This window comes from Muscardinus avellanarius (genome assembly GCF_963383645.1).
Source record: "Muscardinus avellanarius genome assembly, chromosome: 4".
Taxonomy (NCBI): domain Eukaryota; kingdom Metazoa; phylum Chordata; class Mammalia; order Rodentia; family Gliridae; genus Muscardinus; species Muscardinus avellanarius.
The window spans coordinates 78,028,349-78,049,941 of record NC_137789.1 but is presented as its reverse complement, the minus strand read 5'-3'; the positions used below and the strand labels follow the sequence as shown (position 1 = coordinate 78,049,941).

General features: G+C 34.8%; 1 pseudogene across 1 annotated transcript in view; it reads right to left on the bottom strand.

Annotated features, from left to right (window-relative positions):
- LOC308262328 (translocon-associated protein subunit alpha-like) overlaps positions 1-21,040 on the bottom strand; it is a 37,342-nt pseudogene extending 16,302 nt beyond the window's left edge. The window contains exons 1-4 of the transcript in view: positions 20,967-21,040; positions 13,818-13,845; positions 9,960-10,068; positions 3,707-3,757 (exon numbers count right to left, since the gene is read on the bottom strand). The product of the transcript in view is annotated as a translocon-associated protein subunit alpha-like (transcript). The remainder of the gene's footprint in view (positions 1-3,706; positions 3,758-9,959; positions 10,069-13,817; positions 13,846-20,966) is intronic.
- Between the last annotated feature and the right edge of the window lie 553 nt (positions 21,041-21,593).

Sequence of the window (21,593 nt, the reverse complement as noted above, 5' to 3'; positions counted from 1 at the left end):
CTGACTTTTCGTCTTTATTAAAGACTTTCTTTATAATCTCGCGTTAAAGAATTTTGATTGTGGTGTGTCCTGGTGCGGTATTCTTCATGCTTCTTATACTTGAGTCTTACATTTCTTGGATTATTGAGTCATAATAGTCATAATTTTTATTCCAGTTTGATAAAATTTGGTTATTATTTTTCAATACTCTCTTTTTCTCTATCCTTTTTTTAGGGGCAACAATTATATATGCACAATGATGTCTGAAGTTATTCAATAAATCACTGATTTTCTTTTTATTTATCTTAATTATTTTTTGTGTGTGCTTCATTTTGGAACATCCTAAGCTATTTTTTCAAGTTCAGATCTATTATTCTTCCTAATTCGTCCTTTAATCCTATCTAAAACCATCTTATATACAATAGTTTTGTGTGCTTTCCTAAATCTCCTATGTCTCTACTTAAATTTTGGACATGTTATTCAATATTAATAACTCTTTGGTTGTTCTTGCCTGCTAATTTGAACATCTGGGCCAGTTCTGAAGTAGTTTTGATCAACTGATATTTTTTCTTCATTATAAATTACATTTATTTGTAAAATTACAAGATTTAAAGCTGGGTGTAGTGGTGCACGATTGTAATCCCAGTACTTGGGAGGCTGAGATAGAATTGTGCAGGTTCGAAGCCAGCCTCAGCTACTTAGGCTTTCACCAACATAGTGAGACCCTGTTTCCAAATAAAATATAAAATAGTTCTGGGAGTATATCCTGGATGTAGTAAGTCCCTGATTCCATCCCAGTACCACCAAAAAAAAAAAAAAAAAAAAAAAAAAGCAAGAGTTTTCTTGTAAATCTTTGATTAAATGATAGAATTGAGCATTTTACCTTGCTTAATATTATGCCACTGTAAATATTCAAACATTGTTCTGGGATATAAGTAAGTCACAAGAAAAAATTGGTAACTTCGCATGTTGATTTTATAACTTAAGTGAGCATAACATTTTGAATAGGGCTGATTATCCTGTACTAAGGAACTAAGGGTGTTGTGAGGACTCTATCCAATGCTAGATGAATGAAGAGGTTTCTCCAACGGAGAGTATTTCTAGCCCTGTGTGGACTCTAGGCAGCCCTCTCTTTTTACCTTGGTTTCTCTGGACCTTGACCTCTGTGCTTGCCACTCAGATCTGTTGGGCTTTCTCTCAGCTCCTTCTGCTTGCACTCTAGCCAGAATATCCCTCAAGATGGTAAACTATATAATCTTAGAGTTCACATTGTTTTACTTCCTGTCTCCTACTTATTTATATATTTAACTCATACCAAGTGTCCCCCAAACTACTATTTATCTTTTGTTTTGCCTGTATGTTTCAAACTGGAGTATATTTTAATCTGTGTTTCTCCATCTTATCTGGAAGCAGAAATTGCTGATGTATTATAATTCTTAAATATGAGCATTCAACCAGGACTGCAAGGTCATCTTATATATACAATAGCCAAGTTTACATCATTCCAATTGGTACTAGCCATCTCAAACTTGATTGTTTTAAAAATGAAACTCTTGATAACTGATGCATCCTCCCTCTTTACCTCCTCTCCCACCCCTCTGTCTATTTTTAGGTAAGTGGGAATGCTCCAGTTTGTATTCTGACTTCCATGTGAATTTATTTTACAGGATTCAGCATATTACTTCATGTTTTCATGGCTTAATTTCTTTTTAAATTAAGTAGAGGTAAACTATTGAAAGTGGTGTCCATATTATATGTTTGCTATATTTTTTTGTGGTACTAGGGGGGTGGAAACCAGGGGCTTTCTACCTCCGGGGTACACACCCAGCCCTATTTTATACTTTATTTGGAAACAGTGTCTCACTAAGTTGTTGAGAGCCTCACTTAGTAGCTGAGGCTGGCTTCGAACCAGTGTGATCCTCCTGTCCTCAGCCTCCCAAGCACTGGGATTACAAGTGTGCACCACCACCCCTGGCTTTATGTTTGCTATTTTTTTAAATTGTGTTAGTATTTGTAAATGGATCAATACACATTAAGTGTCTGGTTTAAATTAGCTCCCCAATCAATAACTGCTAGCAATGATTGGCTTCTCCTATGGATCTTGAAATTCCTAGTTCTGCCTAGAGCATCTGGTGCTCCCTGTAAATGTATAGATCCTCTCCGAACTTTGACTAGTGAGTTTAATCTTGTCATAAAGCCCAACTAATATAATTTCTCTTTAGCTAGAGTGTAGACCCCTATCCAAAGAAACTGACCTCTTCCCGTTCCTAGAAGCTGTTTTCTAATAAGATGCAATGGTGATGTCTTTCTAGCCATTACAACTTTTCATTATTATGTTCCTAATTATTTTTTGCTTTTGTGTATTGTACTCATTCATATAAGCTTCTGGAACCCAGGAATATTATTGATACTGTTCCTCACTTTTGTCAGGCATATAATAGTCATTTTATCAATATTTGTAGATTTAATATTTTAAATTTTATTTGTGTTCCTTTTATCCATGCATTACATCAATATTTATACTGTGTATTTCTCTAATCCTGATAATTTATAATTCCTCTCTTCTATTTCCTCCAGTTCTCTTTCCCTTTTTCTTTTTGGCACTACTAGAAATTGAACCCAGAAGTATTCCACCTCCAAGCTATACCCCATCCCTTCTTAAGTTTTTTGTTTTGAAAAAAAAAAAAAAAGTCCCACTAGGTTGCTCAGAGTTTTGTTAAGTTCTTGCAGCTGTCCTTGAATCTGTGATCCTTCTCTTTCAGCCTCTAAAATACTAGGATTACAGTCATGTGTCACTGCATCCAGCTCCGTTTCATTTTAAAGATAATTTATCTGCTTTTCTACTTGCATTGCTTATATGTTTTTTGAAAATTCTCAAGCCACTCCTTCAGCTCAACCTAAACTTTAAGTTCCATAGACAAATACAGCTTTGTTGCCTTTGTGATGAGTTCCTCACACTGTAAACTGAGCTGAAACTCACCATCATAGTAAACAATTTTTTTTTTTGTTTTTAATTCCTTCTCTGGAAGTATTTGGTGCAAATTGTAAAGAAAGAGATGCTATAAGGTAAAAAATATTTTAAAGGAAAACAGCTGCCAGGAAATCTAGCAAATTCATGTGGATTCATCACACTGATAATAGTGAAGGCTCATAATTATATTTGCTGGACTTCTACAATGATACTGATTTTACTGACTTTCCTAGTTCATATGGGAAACTAGTTAGATGTGAACATGCTCTGTCTTTTGTGTTTCTTCTTTAATTTGTTTTTAGTCAGCTCACATCATAAAATAGAGATGACAATAGAGATAGCAACCTTAGTAAGAAGACTGAATACTAAAATATTCCATCTAGTTTGGATAAAAATAGATTCTTTCATCAATTTTTATATTATTGTTCAGTACAGAAGTTCAGCAGAAGCTTTTATTTTCAGGAACAGATGTTTATCTGTTTATTTATTTACCCTTGTATAAGTAAATGTAGCTTCACTTTTTTTTAATGTCATGTTAGACAGCCCTAGGTGAAGGACCTTTGATTTTTAGCTAATGTACTATATGGGCAGAAAACATCAGGGGGAGAAAAGTTTTTTCTTTGTCTTTTTTTGTAAGTAATTTAATAATACTAATGGCTCCTGTAATTCAGAAACTCAGAAACAAGAGCTCTGGAGTCCATTAGAGCCCTTCATTCAGTAACCATTGCAGCACTTACCTCTACTCTTTGTTCATACAATCCACACTGGTCACGACAGAGAAGGGCTGCTCTTCTGCTGTGTACAGAGCTGCAAACACAGAGTTGTGCAATAAGAAGGTAGTCAACAATTGTTGGTTCAATAAAAATGAAATATTGATTAGAATGAAGAAATAAAAGAGATGGGTAGATTTATTAAGGTTCAGATCAATAAGGGTTTGGTTTGCTTTTTGTCCTAATTCCAGGCAGAATGTTTACTCTGCTTTGCTGTTGCTGATGATGGTCAAGATTTGTCCTGATAGCCAGGCATGGTAGTATACTCTCAAGGCTGAGTCAGGAGGATCACAGGTTTGAAGCTAGCCTCAGCAACTTCGTGAGACCCTGTTTCAAAATAAAAAGTAAAAAAGGACTAGGGGTGTAGCTCAGAGAAAGAATTATCTTGGATTGAATCCCCAGTGCCAAATAAATATGTATCATCTTCTGACATCCCTGGTAATGTGTCAGCTCTAGAATCATCCTTGGATCATCATGGTTTAAATCAATGACCACAGTCTTCTCAGAGATGGGTAAGGCCGATATCATTTCCCCTTGAATCTGGGCATGCGTGTGACTCACTGTGACAACAGATTTTAGTAGAAGTGAGGCTGAATGACTTCTGAAGTTGGTTCAGAAAGAGTGACACATTTTCGCCATTGTTCTCTGGAACACTCAAGTTTTGGAGCTGAGTTGCCAGCTAAGGAGACTAAATACCTTGAAGCTACCACCACCATGCTGTGAGGAAGTACATGACAGCTGGTCATGTAAACGTGTTCAGTTGACAGCCTCAGGAAGATCTTAGGTGAAAACAGTATCAAGTGTAGTATGTGTGAGTGAAGACACCAGAATCTTTTCAAACCCAGTCATCCAGTTATCCTTAGACACTGGAGTTTTCAAGTTGTGTTTCTTCATGGAGCAGAGATGAGTGATAAACACCCCTGTTAGAATTCCTGGTCCACAGTATTAAGGATAAAATAAAATAGCTATTTTAAGCCATCACCTTTAATAGTAAGTTGTTACACTTTATCTGAAATTTCAATAGTCTCTTATTACTTTTTTTCCCCCTGAGAGTAAAGCCTAGTATTCCTAAACAAAAGCTGGGACTTTGTCATTTTTAGGATTATCTTTGGATAATAATGGCTTGTCTACTACCTGGACCCAAAACTATTAATATGGTAAGGGTTTCCAAGTAGGGAATCTCCAAAACAAATGAGTTCATCCATATCAGAACATAGTAAGAAACATAATTATTTCAGTGATTATAAAATTAGTAAATTATGCCTATTTTGACATTTCAGTCTTTTCCATGATATATTTTAATTAATTTTCTGGAGATTGCTTTGGCTGTGATCTATGGATGTAGGAGAAAAGAGCAGCATGATATAAGTCTCCTCAAATGGGTAAGGGCTGATAACCCTTGGATAACCATCAAAAATCCAACGAACAGCTACAATTGTCAGTCTGACAACTCCATAAAAACTTGAGATTATTTCAGGTTTCATATTTATGTTCCAGGTTTTTCTCTAGAATGATTCCCTAGCTACCTATAGATGAGCCAGATTTCCAGTACATCAAGTGAAATTTGAGGGCATTTTTAAAAACTTACTGCTTGGGGTTGGCGCTATTTTAAATTCAATACACAAAATACATCGAGTGCTGTCTGTGTACATGTCATTCATGCTCAAGAGAGCTCCATTAAGGTAAATATCTCTTCAATGTTAAAAGCCGTGTTAGTTAGCTTTTTGTCACTATAGTAAAATGGCTGATATAATCAACTTAAAAAGAAGAAAGTTCTTTTTCACTCAGAATTTTTGGAGTTCCTCTCCATGTTACTAGGGAGCACATCAGGGTGGGACGGTGCAGAGGAGCAAACCACTAACATTATGAGTCAGAAAACAAAAAAAGAGAGAGGAAGGGACTTGATTCCACAGTACTCTTCAAGGGTACACACCTAATACTCTAAAGACTACCTTTGTATCAGCCCCATCTGTTGAAGTTTCTACCATCTCCCAGTAGCTTCCTGCTGGGAGCTGTCTGAACTCATGGGCTTTTGGGGTACAATCCAGATCCATACTATCAGCAGAAATCAAGTTATGATTCTAAGTCTTTATACTTATGCAGGGAAACAGTATATAAAGGTAGATTTCACTCTATGAACTCCTGCAAGCCTGGGAGTTACCTAGAATGGTCCATTTCTCTAAATACTAGAGTGCTGTGGTTAAAAGCTATAATTTAATCTGGACATGGTTAGGAATTTTAAGCATATTTAGACAAATGATCTCTTACCTCTATTCTAATATCATACTCCAAGAAGTGTACTATAAGATTTGAACTCAGGTAACTGATTTGTTAGGTGAACCTAATTTGCCTTCCATCAGGTTGTACCCTTTAATTGAATTTTAAAATTCATTTATTCCAATGAATCATTTGTGTGTATGTGTGGTACTGGGGGTTGAGTCCAGAGGCATTCTACCACCAAGCTGCACCCCAGCCCTATTTTTTGTTTTTTATTTTGAAACGGTGTCTCACTAAGTTTTGAAGGGCCTCACTAAGTAGCTGAGACTGGCCACAAACCTGTGATCCTTCTGTCTCCCAAGTACTGGGATTAGAAGCATGCACCACCACGCCTGACTTTCCAATGGATTCTTGACAAGCAAGGTAGCTGATACAAATGGATGAAAGTCACCATAATCACCTTAGTCAATCACTAAGCCAAACATGAGAAGGAGGAAGGGGAGAAGGAATAGGGTGGGAATTGGGTAAGGGCTAATGGAGTGACCTGTGCATGTATGACTCTACAATCTTGTACTCCATTAAGATGTATGACTACGATGTGCCAATAAAAAAATTTAAAAAATAGGTAAGGATTCAATAACTTCTGAATATCTCATAAGATCGGAAAACCAGGTTTAGCCTTCAAATGAAAAAGACCCACATGAAAGATCACTTAAAAATCAGGGTCTATTGAATTTTAAGTGTACTTACCGGAGAATGATTCAAAGGCCGAAAATATGTTGTGCTTTTTTAAATTCGAGTAATTTTAAGCCATAAGAGCATAAAAGAGGCCCAGATCCAACATTTAAAGTTATTCTGGCCGGGCGTGGTGGCTCACGCTTGTAATCCCTGCGCTTGGGAAGCAGAAACAGGAGGATCGCGCAGGTTTGAAGTCAGCCGCGCTGGCGTAAGAGACCCTGTTTCAAAAAAAATATAAAATAGGTCTGGGAGTGTAGCCCGGAGGTAGAAGGGCTTCCAGAAACCCTAGCACCACCAAAAAAAAAAAAGTATAGATGCTATAAGAAATGCTTTTTAAAATTGTTTTTATTTTTCCTTTTAAATTTTATCATTTATTTAAAAATAACTTTTCAGGTACATTATCATCACATACTTTTTAAGAAACTATGTCAAGAAAGAATAAATAATATAACACACTTTGACTAAATAAAAATCATAATTATTTAGTATGGTTAGTGAATATCCACAAAATTTTTAAAGGAGTTCTCTGGAAAATGCTTTTAATTAGTCGATAGGCATAATGAGTATAGACATTTGGTTCCTGTGGAGTATAGCACCTTATAAACACCAAGAAAGTATCTTAGCTTTGCTGAAATCCAGAGCAAAATTTAGGATATAGCAAATATTGTCTTAATTTGGATATAATGATCAGACCAAAACAAGAAATTTCTATCAATACTGTGGAAACTATTATTTGGTTATGTTCTCTTTAGTAAATACTGCTCAATTAAAGAATAAAATGGCATACCAGTTGAAAATTTATAAATTCTATTTGACATTCAAAGTATATTATCATTTCTTTCAGTATAGAAAGATAATTTGCTATTTTTAACTGTGTTGAGGTGATATCAGTTCGGAATAATCTGACATTTTCTTTTGTATTTTGCTTTTATGCCATTCTGAAAGTTATAAAGAAGATTTTCTGTCTTTTATTATTAAAAATCCAGCTCTGGCTCTGGCCATTGTGTTTCCTAATTACGCCAGGAGGATGGCTTCTTATTAAGGTAGTTTACTTATGAATAATGTTCTTTGTGTGGTTTCTGTATTGGACAAGTCAGATTACTTCTGACATCAGCAAGCAGTAAATGACCTTCCAGTCTGGCTATGTTCTAGAAGACTGAAAGATTTACTTTGTCAACATCCCTGCATTCAGATTAAAACAATTTCCTTTAAGTTTGATTTGTTTTTTACCTGAGGTGCCTGGAGTTTCTAGCATTCCGAAGCCTCTTGTACTTCCCATTTAAGGAGCTAAACCATATACTATTCCTCAAGTTATGAAATTTGTTTTGCTTTTTTGGCATTTTATTTTATTTATGTAAACCAGTGGCGATTAATTTGATCATTTGATAATAAATTATAGTTGAGAAAAAAGTGCTTAAGAATTTTGCAAAAGTAAATTCTATAATATGTAAAATGATTTAAGTTAAAACATTAGATTCCAAGTAGGTACTGAAATGAGAAACCATCTGAAAATGCAAAATAGAAAAAAATATATCCATTTCCTTATGGAGATTGTATGGGGAAATAATTTTGATGAAATGTGATTCATGCCAGCATGCTACTTCATAAAAGAAATTAGTGGCACAATGACATTTTTTCCTGTGGTTTTTTTTGGGGGGGTTGAACCCAGGGTTATTCTACATCCCTATTTTATTTTTTATTATGAAACAGGGCCTCTTTAAGTTGCTGAAGGCCCTGCTCAGTTGCTGGTGCTGGCTGGCTTTAAAGCTGTAATTCTCCTATCTCAACCTCCCATGTATTGGGATTACAGGAGGCATGCACCACCACCCCTGTCTTCCATGACTGGGAGTTTTGAAACCATATGTGGCAGGGATAAAATCTCCTACTCTGTAGTATGAAGATTTTAAGTTTTATTTTAAATCAAGCTTCCCTGAAATGTTGGCTCAAAAATGAATAGAATAGTAGTTACCAGAACCTGGAAAAGGTGTGAGAAAGGGAGGGAGGAAGGGATGACAGTTAAGGGGTCCTGGAGTACACTTGGACAAATAACTTCTTTTTTTCTTTTCTTTTTTCTTTTCTTTTTTTTTTTTTGGTGGTGGTACTGGGGATGGAACCAAGGGCCTTCTACATCTGGGCTACACTCCCAGAACTATTGTATATTTTTTATTTGGAAACAGGGTCTCTTAAGCCAGCTGAGGCTGGCTTCGAACCTGTGTGATCCTCCTGCCTCAGCCTCTCAAGTGTGGGGATTACAAGCGTGTGCCACCATGCCCAGCCAAATAACTTCTAAGGTTGCACATCAGAGTAGAACAGCTATGGCTGATAACAATTAAATGAATATTTCAGCATAGCTAATAGGATTTTGAATGTTCCTAACTAAAAAAAATTGGTAAGTATCTGAGGTGGTAGATATACAAATTGCCCCAATTTGATTATTGTACATTGTATATATGTATTAAAATGTCACACTTTATCCCATAAATACATACTGTTGCTATATATAAATAAAAAATAAAATAGATTCTAAAAACTGAGTTTCTTTGTAAAAAGGAACTGAAAAAAGTGATATAAAATTTTTTCCTTGAAAGTACATTATTTATAGAGAGTGGACTTCTTTGTTGAGGTAAAACAATCATTGAGAAGAATACTTTCTACCGATAGTACTTTTTAATTATTAGTGGATCAATTCTTTATAATAGATAAAAACTTATAAGATAAAATAAGTTATGATGCTAAATTTGTTCTTATAGACTTAGGAGTGTGCATGTCTTTTTATATTGCTTTGAACCACATTATCATGTATAATTACAATGTGCCAAAATATTTTTAAAAAGGAACCAGTGTGGCAATCATGGCAAGAAGAATTTCAGCTAATGCAGAGGATAAAAACCCTAACAACCTCAACTCATCTTATTTCATCTTATTTTACTTATTTTTCATGTTAAATAATACTGAAATCATGTTGACTTTGTTTCTAAGTACATCCTTTCTCTTTCATTCACCGATGAAACTAGGGGCTGTACTTGAATTTCTCAGAACTTCTCTTTGGTTGCACACTCAGCACATCTTTACTTAGTGGAACAGAGGTGGTTCCAGGTAAAATAAAATTATCTATGCATTCCTGAAAGAGTATCTAAAAAGCCAAAATATCTTGATGTTAAAAAATCAGACTAAATTATAGTAGAAGACATGATCCTTCAGTTTAAATGATGACCCTGTACCAAACTGGATGGTTTGTTTTCATTAATCCCACAGCTAAATGATCTGTCTCCATTGATCCCTACCCTTGTTTTTACATGTGTCTGTCACTGTCAGCATTTGTTCCTGGCACAGAGCTAAAAGTTCATCACTGTGCAGTGCAAGCTGAGCAAAAGGCCAAGCTGCAGGCTGGAGCTAGAAGACCATGATAAAAGAGAACTGTAGCATAGAATGTAGCTAAGACCAGAAATTCTAGGCCAAGCAGAAGAAGGCCTACAGTTGGAGAAAAGTCAAAATGACGGTAGGCAAATATAATCCAAGGAAGTCTCAATGCAGAAGGGCATGCTGGGATACAACTTCCGAAAAGCAAAGTAGATTTAAAAGTATTTAAAAGTAGACCGAGTTGTCTGAGAACTCCATCTCATGAGTGAGAGGCTAGGGAGAACGGGCACCATTATTGTTTCAATCATAAGCATTCCTCTAAGGTACAAATATCAAAGGCTTGTCATCAGCCTGTTGTGCTACAGGGATGTTACAGAACCTTGAGAAGGTGGGCCCTACTGAAAGGAATTAGACCATTCTGGGGATCACTTTGGATGGGCTACAGGGATCCCAGTCTCAGGCTTTGTGGCGCTCTCTTGCTTCCTGTCTGTCATGCGGTGAGCAGTATCACTAACCCCATCCTTCTTACCACTGATGCTATGTGCTACCACATGCCCAAAGCAGTGGAGCCAAGTGACCATGAAAACCAAAATAAATCTATCCTGTTTTAAATTTGCTTTTCTCAGATATCTTGTAACAGAAATGGAAAGCTTACAAACAGGAATTGAGCCCATTAGCTTAAAACAGGCTGGCAAATGAAGCAAAAATCAGAAATCACGGTCAGTGAACTGGTCTGTCTAGAAAGCTTCCTCTCTAAACTTCAGTGCTCTTGGGTAAAGGACGAGCAAAAGACAGCTGAGACAGTAAGCTATGGGTACATAAAGTACCTTCAGTAAAGGATTTAGGGAGGATATATATAAGGACAAAGGAGGCAAGTTCTGTTCGGTCCATAATTTTTTTATCATATTGCTAATGAGTTGCAAGGTCAAATACTGAACTCAGGTTTTGTGACTATGGTCATCCTTCTGCACTCATGGGGATCTGTTTCAGAACCCTCTCCCCCATAGATACCAAAATATGTGGCTACTTGTAATATTTGCATATGAAATTTGCAATATTCCCATATACTTTAAGTTCTCTCTAGATTACTTAATATACCTTATGCAAGGTAAGTGCTATATAAATAGTTATATTATTTACAGAATAATGACAAGAAAAAACTTTATACATGTATATCACAGACACAATTTTAAAAAGTATTTTTGATCCTAGACTGATCAAAATCTGTGGATGTGGAAGCTAAGGATATGAAAGTTTGACTACTTTCTTTTGCCTTGCACCTAAGTAACTGGGAAGAGCTCATCAAAGAGCTTTTTTACCTCATATATTGGGAAACAAGAAAAACTGAAGAGTGGCCCTGGGCTTGCTGTTCTCAGATGGAGGAGAGCTGGAAAGAGCTGGAACAGGGCAACAGGAATATACAAACATAAATGGGACCTGAGAGGAAGCTGAGCAGGCAAGACAGGGAATCCAGCCAGTATCCCAGAGCTGGGGACTTAATTCCTGTTTCATCTTTTCAGGGATATAATAATTTTTTCAATACAAATTTTGTATCTTCTATTTTTGAAGCTTCTAATAACACACACACACACACACACACACACACACACACACACACACACCACAAACACAATAAGTGCATGTATTACAATAAATGCATATATTATTGTTACTTGTACTGGGAATCAGATCAAGAAAATTCTGCCTCTAGGCTATACCCCCCAGCCCTTTTTATTTTTATTTTGAGTTAGTGACTCCCTAAGTTACCAAAGCCTTGGCTAAATTGCTGAGGTTGGCCTCAAACCTGTGATCCTCCTGTCTCAGCCTCCCAAGTACTGTGATTAGAAGCATGCATTTTCCCAAGAAAGAGTTTTGGTTTGTTTTTAAGGAATTGTTGAAGAATGTTGAGATGGTTCACTATTATTGTTTTCTTTATCTTGCACAGAAGTTCCATCCCGTTTCCTGTCAGTGTGGCTCTGACAACTTGATCCAGTTCCATGATACCATCTTGGGTAGTTTATTCTACTTTTGCTCTTAAAGTTTTTAAGTTTGAATACATAACTTTTCAAATTTCACAAAAATGATTTATTAGCTATATTGCAAAACAGCAAAATTTTTACATTTTTATTTAAAATATTTGGTGGTTATTAAACAGATCAATTTTCCCTTACTACTTAACCTGAAACTATAATTGCATTAATGTAATTCTTATAATTACCTCAGATCATAAAACACTGGGAGAAAAAATGTATTAGGTAACTAGCCAAGCATGGAGTACATGGTTTGCTACAAATATCAAGGGTGAATTTATCATAAATTACTAAAAAGAAAATATTCTTGTGCATAAAATATCATAAATTGTGGTATTCTTACATTACACACACGTACAACAGAATAGTAGAGAGCTCAGTTTCGCAAAACTTGCCAGATTTTCATTCCAATTATCAAGAACCAAATGTTAGCTTTCATTTCTTAAAACATCTTCAAAAAGGAATAACTTCCTAAGTACAATTCAGTTTTATGATGAACTTATATATATATATAACACTGCAACAGACAATTACATATATGTGTCAGTAACGAAATATCTTCTGGAAGATGATTATAGAAATCTGCATTTATTTTGTACATTGATTATGATATTATCTTCAACCAATAACTCAAGAAATCAATATTGTTGTTTTTGAACAAAAGATTGAAGAAAAAAATTCAATTTACTTAGGTTATTATTACTATTAACAGTTCCATTTTTATTAAAGTTTTTCAGAAACCCCAGGAGGAAATTTGTGAATTTATAGATCACAATTTTGTTATACATAGACAAACTCCAGTTAAAAAAATTAGAAGACATTATATAAAATCATGAATATTAAACCCAAACAGGATTGGCTATCAAAGAGAAATTAAGCTCTTTACTATAAAGAGAGTATGTGATTTTGCAACTGTCTATATGTTTACTAAGTACTAACTTTGAAACAGAACAAATTAATTGTTTAAAATTGCTTAACTCAAGAATCTTATAAAAAGCCTACTGAAAATATTTGGTATAAGAATTATACTTAGAATTCTAGATCTGAAAAATCTAGTGATTTGGCATTCCCCCAAAAGTTACAAGTGCCCCTGAAATGACTATGTGATTACTTCCCTCCAAGCTCATAGGCAGTTGAAAATGCATCTAATACACCCAGTCCACAGATGATCACAGTTCAGTAGAATGACTTGTTTCTCTTCTGCTTCTGGGGCTTATTAGGAGCTGTGGCTCATTGCCACTCTCCAGCATTGCAATGGAGTATCATAGAACATATCAGTAGCCTAGAAAAAGATCAAAATTCCAAATCCCAAGTACTGTTTCTACCAAATGCTAATACTTTCACAGCATCAAAAAGTAGAAAAGTCAACTAATCCAAACATCATGAAGTCAGGCATTGGTTATACAGAGTCAAACAGGATGTTTTCCCACCATGTAAAACTAACTGAGGCCTAGGCATGTGTGAATGTAAGAACTTAAAGCATGGGAATGCAAGCACTTTTTTCTTTCTTTTATTATTAATTTTTAATAAGTAGAAGAGAGAGGTAGAATTGAGGGTAGGGGGAATGTGAAATTATTTCACATTCATATAACTTATGTTCTAGCTAGGAATAGAAAATTAGGCAGGGGCAGCAACATGCAGCCTCACAGTGGATATATATTCTGTTCATATATAGTCTGTTCAGGCACATTTGTCTCCACCACTTACTATTTGAAATGATTGAATTGAAAAGAAAATACACATCCCTCTTACCCTTTCGGTACAGTCAGCTTTAATGTAACTAGCCAAAATAAGGGTAGTCAGAAATATATTCATAAGCTTTTAAAACGGAGGTAGACAAAGTTTAATATGGTGTCATTATGTTTTATCTTAAATATGGATTTGTGCCTAAAAAAAGCTATTACTTCATTTAGAAACTTAGAATTATTTTAAGTAGATGATTTTCACTTTAGGATCTAGTTCTTAGTATGATCACATGTTCAGGAGAAGATTCTAGAACCGACTTAAATTTCTACCTCATTAATTGCTATTTCTAGCACAATACTGGGAGTTCATGCAGTTATATTTTCTGAATTAAAGCTAATCGGGTTTATATAAAACTTTATTACAGCTTTTTAGTGTCATAAAATGACCTTTATATATGAATCTACATTGCCATAGAGAAAAGATAGAAAATGAATTTTTTCCCTTCACTACTTTATAGAAATACAGTAATCTGTTGATAAAATAAATAGAAAAAATATTCACATAATTTTAAGCTATTTTATTTATTTAAATGTCAAAATCTTTCTTACTAAAATTTTCTTAGATTGAAAGAGAATATTCACACTGCTTATATGTTTAATATAAGCTATGAAAATTATGGGAAACAAAATTTAATTTATTTTTGCCACTTAGAAATACCTCGTTTTTATTGTTTAGGATCAATACTTTACTGAAGATATATTTTGACTGCATTTAGCTCAAATTGTCTCATTGGCATTTTAAATGTAAGGAGTGTTACAGAACATTCACTTAGAAACAAGAAAATTTTTTTATAAAAAAAAAAGACTTTTCATTCCTGCTGCTAGCTGTCCCTCTTACAAAGCAACTCTTCTCACATATTGCAAACAGGCCAGTATGAAATTAGTTTCTTCCTTCTGTCTTATATCCAAATCTCTCCTATTGAAGTTAAAATAAAAAGTAATATCACTTCTTTCTTTTTTAATTCTTCTTTTTTATTTTTTGGTATTGGAGATTAAACTCAGAGGCATTCTACCTCTGAGCTATACCTCCAGCCTTATTTTATTTTTTTTTATTTTTGAATAGGGCCTCTCTGAGTTGCTGAGGGTCTTGCTAAGTGGCTGAAGCTAATCTCAAAATTTCAATCTTCCTTTTTTCAGGCTCCTAAGTATTGAGATTACAGGTGAGCATCACCATACTGGTTTACAAGAACTAATATAAGCCTAATTTTTACTTATTTAACAGTAAGCAATTAAAATATTTTCCAATATCCCTGCATTTAAAGTTTTTCTACTATGAGGATATTCAAATATAGAAAACCAAAAACGAAGAGCAAACAATTGAAAAGAAAAATTCCGAACTTAAAAAATATATATAATTTCAGAATTTCCATGAAGAAAAAGATTAAGAGAAACTACTAATTGAAAGAGTTTATCACATTTCCTAGAAAAAATAAGCACAGGGCTATGGTAGGTAACTTCTAAAATGGCTCCAGGAACCCCTACCCCTTGGTATTCATGTCTTTGTTTTCCCAACCTCCTGAACTTGGGATTCAATCTAGGGTGTCACTTCAAACAAACAGACTAAAGCTGCCAAGATTAGGTTACAAGAAGAATGTGATTTCATCTTCTTCTCTGTTACATACATACTCATATGTAAACACATTCTATTAGTAGATTTAAACTAAAATAAAAAGGCATGAAAAATTCAACATGTTAAAAAATACCCAAAAGAATAATGGAGTTATTAGAGTAATATTTGGCAAAATAGATTGCAGAACAAAAAATGTTGCAAAGAATAAAGAAGATTATCTTATTTTTAAAAGGAGCACTGAATAAGAGAGATTAAAATAAAGCAATAGTTTATGGAAGTATATGATATATAAATAAAAAGAGGGCAGAAATTTCTCTGGGCATTTCCCAAATATATGTAAACAAGATAATACTATTCTATACAATAGATATATTGAAGCAGAAAATCAAAGGTACATAAAAAAATTTAAAGTGGAATAAAAATAAAAACACAAATTGAAAGAAAATATTATTCTGGAAATTTTTTCATCCTAAATCAAAATGTCTATTAGAGAAGAAAAATATCTAAAATTCTTTAAATTTGTACTTTGGGCAACTAGAAAATTTAAAGAAAATTAAACCTAGTAAGTATAATAAACATCAGATCTATAGTTAATGGAACAGAACATTGAAAAACATCAAATTAAATCAATGACAACAAAAGCTGCACATTTCAGGATATCTATAAAGTTGATAGACTTTTAGCCAGACAGGTCAGGAAAAATATGGAGGAGGCAAATATTATAAACATCATGAATAAGAGATCACTATAGTTTTCTAATAGGATAACAAGGAAACATGTAAACATATTTACCCAAATAAATTCAGTAACTTAGTTGACCTGAACCAATTCCCTGGGAGACTTAAATCTACTAAAGCCTGCTAAAATCAATCAATCAATCAATCAATCAATCAATAAAGTGAATAGTCCAGGAATGACCTGGAAAAAGATATAATTAAAAATGTGTAAGTTCTTAATACTGAAATCAGCAAAACTGTGAAATCTATCAGGAGTGGTACCGGTTGTATTGTTCAGTGTGGTTGAGCTGGGGTGAAGAGAGTATTATAGATAGCATAGTTTTTGATCCAAAGCTTTGCAATCACTGATATAGAGGGATTAGGAGACAATATCAGATGTGGCTTAATCAGACCTACAACTGAGATGGGGAAAAAGAAGAAAAAATCTATTTAGAGAAAGAATTGATGGACGTTTAAGCATAACAAAAATAATTATTGAGCTAGGCATGGTGGAACACACTTGGAATCCCAGTATTTGAGAGGCTAAGACAGGAGGATCCAGGTTCACAGCCAGCCTCAGCTACTTAGTGAGGACCTCTGCAAATTAGTGAGATCGTCTTTCAAAATAAAGAATAAAAATTGGGCTGGGAGTATAGCTTGGAGGTAGAATACCCCTGGGCTCAGTACCAAGCACCACACACAAAAATAAAATCTCTAACCAAGCATCGTGGACAAACCTGTACTTGGGAGGCTGAGGACAGGAGGATCCTAGGTTCAAGGACAGTTTGAGCAACTTAGTGAGACCCTCTCCAACTTAGAAAGATCCTGTCTCATAATAAAAAATACAGTAAGGCTTGGGGTGTGGCTTAGAGGTAGAATGCCCCTGAGTTCAATCCTCAGTTAAAAAAAAAAAAAAAGAAATTACCTACAAAAGAAGTCCAAGCCAACATAAAACTGTGATTTAAATGTACTTATAAATCCTCAGATACTTATAAAAATTTAATATTTTGAGAGCTTACTACATGCCAGGTATGGTGCTTTGTGGGCCTAGAATTCAATTATCCCTCTTATTTTAGAGATAAAGAATGAATATTCAAAGGATTAAGATAACTTTTTTCAAAATTCACAAGACTCAAATCAGAAGGTGATGATGCTAACAATGACAAATTAACATAGGATGTGGCAGCACTTTATGTTCTTTACTTTAATCTTCAAAATACCATATGAGAAATGTGCTATTCTTAACTTTTTTTATAGATGAGAAAAAACAAATGTAGGGCTTAAATTTTTTCCCCACAAACTCATCAATGTTTATCGACTTTTCCATGCTAGGAAAAAACACTTAGGGAAAGATGGTCTGCTTAGATTAGGGATTTGTCCAGGATTGAAGGATAAAGTATTTTTATTACCAAAATTGTGAATTATTTAATCATGTATGTTTTCATACAAACGTTATGCAAATTAATTCTAAATGAATTCTTCAGAAAATTTCTTAACAAATTTTATAAAATAAACATTGCCCACTTGCACAGTATATTTTATAATTATTTACTATTAAAATGAGGATTTTTATTGAAGTCATTTGAGGGAGAGGTTTATGACATAGGTAGAAGGGTAGCCTAGCTGTTTAGAATGATATTTTTTATTAGAAAAGACAATAAAAGGAAAAACAATTTTCGAACCTACGATGTGGTAGGTACATTTGGTAAATTGCATCTAGTAACAAAATTTGAGAAGTGTTATCTCAGTTTTACAAAGAAAGAAAGTGAAGTTCAAAGTGGATAATCTTTTATTTGAAGTTCAGACAAGTTGTGGGTAAAGTCTGGACCTGAATTTTGGTTGGCCTGACACTTAGTTTGGGGATTTCTACTATACTCTATTGCTTTCCAAAAGAAGATTCTGCTCCATAACTAAGTTTTCCTTAAAAAGTTCACTCAACTTAGTTTAAACATTAGTGATGGATTGCTTTAAAATCAAAGAAAGAAACATATTATGGTCACTCAGGAGTTTACAATTCTTAATCAACCATGAATAAAACATTATTCAGATGATGTTAGGCTCTTTTCAAGAAAACACTGATAGACTGAGTTAAACTAATAGAGTTCGTTTTTACAAATCAATAAAAATCACAAGTATAGTACACTAATTGTTTTATATGTTTGCTTTACATTTGATGCTGTTGGGTCATTTATACTTAAAAGTGAAACATATAGCATTGAAAATAAACATTTTTATACTTGCTGGGGAAATATTCTAAGTTGTGTGGTTACAGCTTTAGGATTAGCACTGCTCAGCGTTTTTATCCTTTATTTTGCCATCCTTGGACACATATTCAAGTGCTAAAGTTTGGAAAAAATCACATGATCACCAAGTATCAGAAAATTAGAAAAACAATAATATGGGAAAAGTTCTTAGTCTTTTGGGTAATTGTCAAAGCTTGGAATGGTAGTGGAGCTATCATTGTGCTCATATGGCAGAAATCCAAATGCTTCTAAGCAGGGATCCGGATAAGAATATAGGATGTTTTCAGGTTTCAGTGTTTTGGAGATAAAATTTCCTCCTCAAAATATCACAGCCGACACTTTTTTGAGTTCTAAATATCCTACAAATCTTTACCTAAGCAGGAAATCCCATCCAGTTAGTCTGACACTTCTTGTAAACATTATCCATGTTTACTATTCATCTTTTCAGTTACAATAATGTAAGTCTATCTACTTAAAAGTAATTAAATAGGTTCCTAGGAGCCATCTTACATGCATTTCCAATCACAGTAAGTTGAGCATAGCCTCAGGGTGATGAAGGGCATTAGAAATACAGCAAGAAGCCTTCCTTCTTTTCTGGTTTTGATGCACGTATCAAATTATTTCATCTTCTCTATCAGTTAAAATATAAGAAAATAAAGGAAAAAAGTATATGCAAAGTGTTCAGTACAAGGATACCTCCAAATATATTAAAATTAATGATTAAGTTAAAAGAAACAATTTTAATTATAGTAAATAATTTTACTTTTGATCTTATAAAATTAATTCTCTATTGAATGTGGATGCCAATAAGAAAATGAAATGTCTTCAAGTTTGGTGAATAAAAGTTCCTCCTCACAATCTTTTAAGCTGATACTTTTTGGTTGCTGAGTTCTGTGTTTCCTAATCTACCTGCTTAAGCATGCAAAGTATAATGAAGTTTGGATAATTTAAGAAGTATCTAAACACATTCCAAAATATTCTAATATACTTTGAAAATGTATATATTTGTATTCCTGTACTCACATTTTAAGACAGCTTTAAGATGATATTCTAAGCTCGGAATATATATAAGCACTAATGGTATATGTAATGGTAACTTAAATTGTTTTTCCTCAGAGCCTTCTTCAAAGAAACTTTAATATATGTATCTTTGCTTTTTTCACATTTTATTTTAGAAGTCTTCACTGAGTGTTATATTTTCTTGGTTAATTCCAACACTTTCTTTCCTCAAGTGATTCTATAGCTTTAGAAAAGACACAATCCAATCTCTTATAAAATGGCTTTTGTTATAAAAAAAAAAGTCCTTGTTTCCTTCTGTAGGAAAGAACCACTAAAAATAAACCTACTTTTTTTGTCACCTTCCCATCCTCTTTACAGACTCTCCTCTTTCTCCTGGCAATCGAGAGCAATGTAGGCAGAATTCTTTTACTCTCTTTGAAAATTGGTTTTATTATTTACAGTGCTCTCTCTAGAGATGAAATTTTTTCTGTTTTAAATATTAAATGTTTGTTTTTCAATTTTTTATTTTCCCCCATGTACATATATTTTCCCAGATTTCTCAGCCAAAAGATTGAAAAATAAACAAATATAAATTGAGAGCTTTACATTCTTAGAAATATGTTTTATTTGGTACTGTCGAATGTTACAAATCTGTATTTGGTTCACTCAAACCCATTACAGTTATCTTTCTCTCTTACCTGCCTTTGTGGTAGAAGCTGGAAAAGTAAATCCTAAACTCACAGGTGGTACAAGATGAATAAAGAAATAGTGTAAGTGACTGACAAAGTGGTGGACTGGCTGCTAAAAGACAGAGTGATGGTGTGATAAGGACGTGCACACACAGGCTGGGGGAGCACCTGGGGCTACTGACCACTCTCCACTTAGTTTCCTTCATGTCCATGCTGTCTGGAGTGAGTCTCTCTCCCTCCTTCCTTTATTTTATATTTTATTTTATTTGCTGTACTGGGGATTGAACCCAGGGACACTCTACCACTGAGGTATATTCTCAGCCCATTTACTTTATTTTTGAGTCAGGGTCTCATTAAGTTGGCAAGGCTGGCCTCCAACTTTCAGCTACAGTTCTTTTAAAGCTGAACTTGACCGTTCTTCCACAAAGTCTTTTCAGGGACACTAGTGCTGTGAGTTTCAAGATGTTCTATTGATTTCTGTTCAAGTTGTGCTGTACTTATTAGTATTGTTTGTAACCACATAAATTTTTAATGTTAAAAAGTTCAGTGATGCAGTAAGGAGCCAGAGTTTGGCTGGTTCCATCCTTAACCAATTAAGGGGGCTTTTAGTGAGTCGTTTTTTTTTTTTTTTTTTTTTTTAGCTTTCACTCTTTAGCTTTAAGTTGGGGATACAAGTCTCTACCTAAAAGAGATTCATAAGTGTTAGGTTTGCGTGGTAAGTAAAAAGGCAGCGAGAGAGAACAGGGAGCGCGGTACCAGTTTTACTGCGGTCCTCTCGGGGATGGGGGGCTGGACAATCCTGAAAATCTGCAGGCCCATCCGATGCTAGAGGGAAAATGCCTCTCTTTTTAAGATATACGTCTTGGGGGTGGGACTACGTGTGGGAACACCACTTTTCTTGCAATATCACCTGCCTCGCGATACTGCCCACATGCCTACCTAGCAGAGTCTCCTCCTTCTTCTCCAGGGTACCCGCTTCCTGCTGGGAAGCGGGGAGGGACCCAACTTGTCATCCCGTCCTTTTGGTGATAATGGGTGGAGATTTGAATCTTGAACTACTTCCTGCTGTCAAGGGGCATCGTAAGGGGGTCCCTTGGCCAAGAGAGGTCAGGTCCTCCAGGAATGGGCAGGTGGAAGTATAGCTGCGGTATGAGTTGGAGGTTACCCTGGACAGCTTGGTGATGTGTGCTCGAGGAGACTTTAGCAGATGAGGAGTTATGACAGTACGGCATCTGAAGAGGGAGAACACCATAGTATGTAAACAAGTGGACCTGCTAAAATAAAAACATCAAAGAGAATTATGTTGAGAAAAATGAAGCTTAGTAGGCCTCAACACTGTGCAAGAGAATCTGTCATGGGACTGTTGTAACAGAGCCCTTTTTACCCGGGTAAGATGATGCCAGTTGAGGTCCCCCAGCAGTTTGGCTGCAGTAGGTGTGGTCAGGATCACTATGAAGGACCCAGCCCACCATGGTTGAAGATGTTTTGGTTGAAGCAATTTGAGGAGGACTTGATCCCCTGGCTTAAGGGCTGTGACTGCAGGGTGTGGAGCTGCTTCTTCAGTCC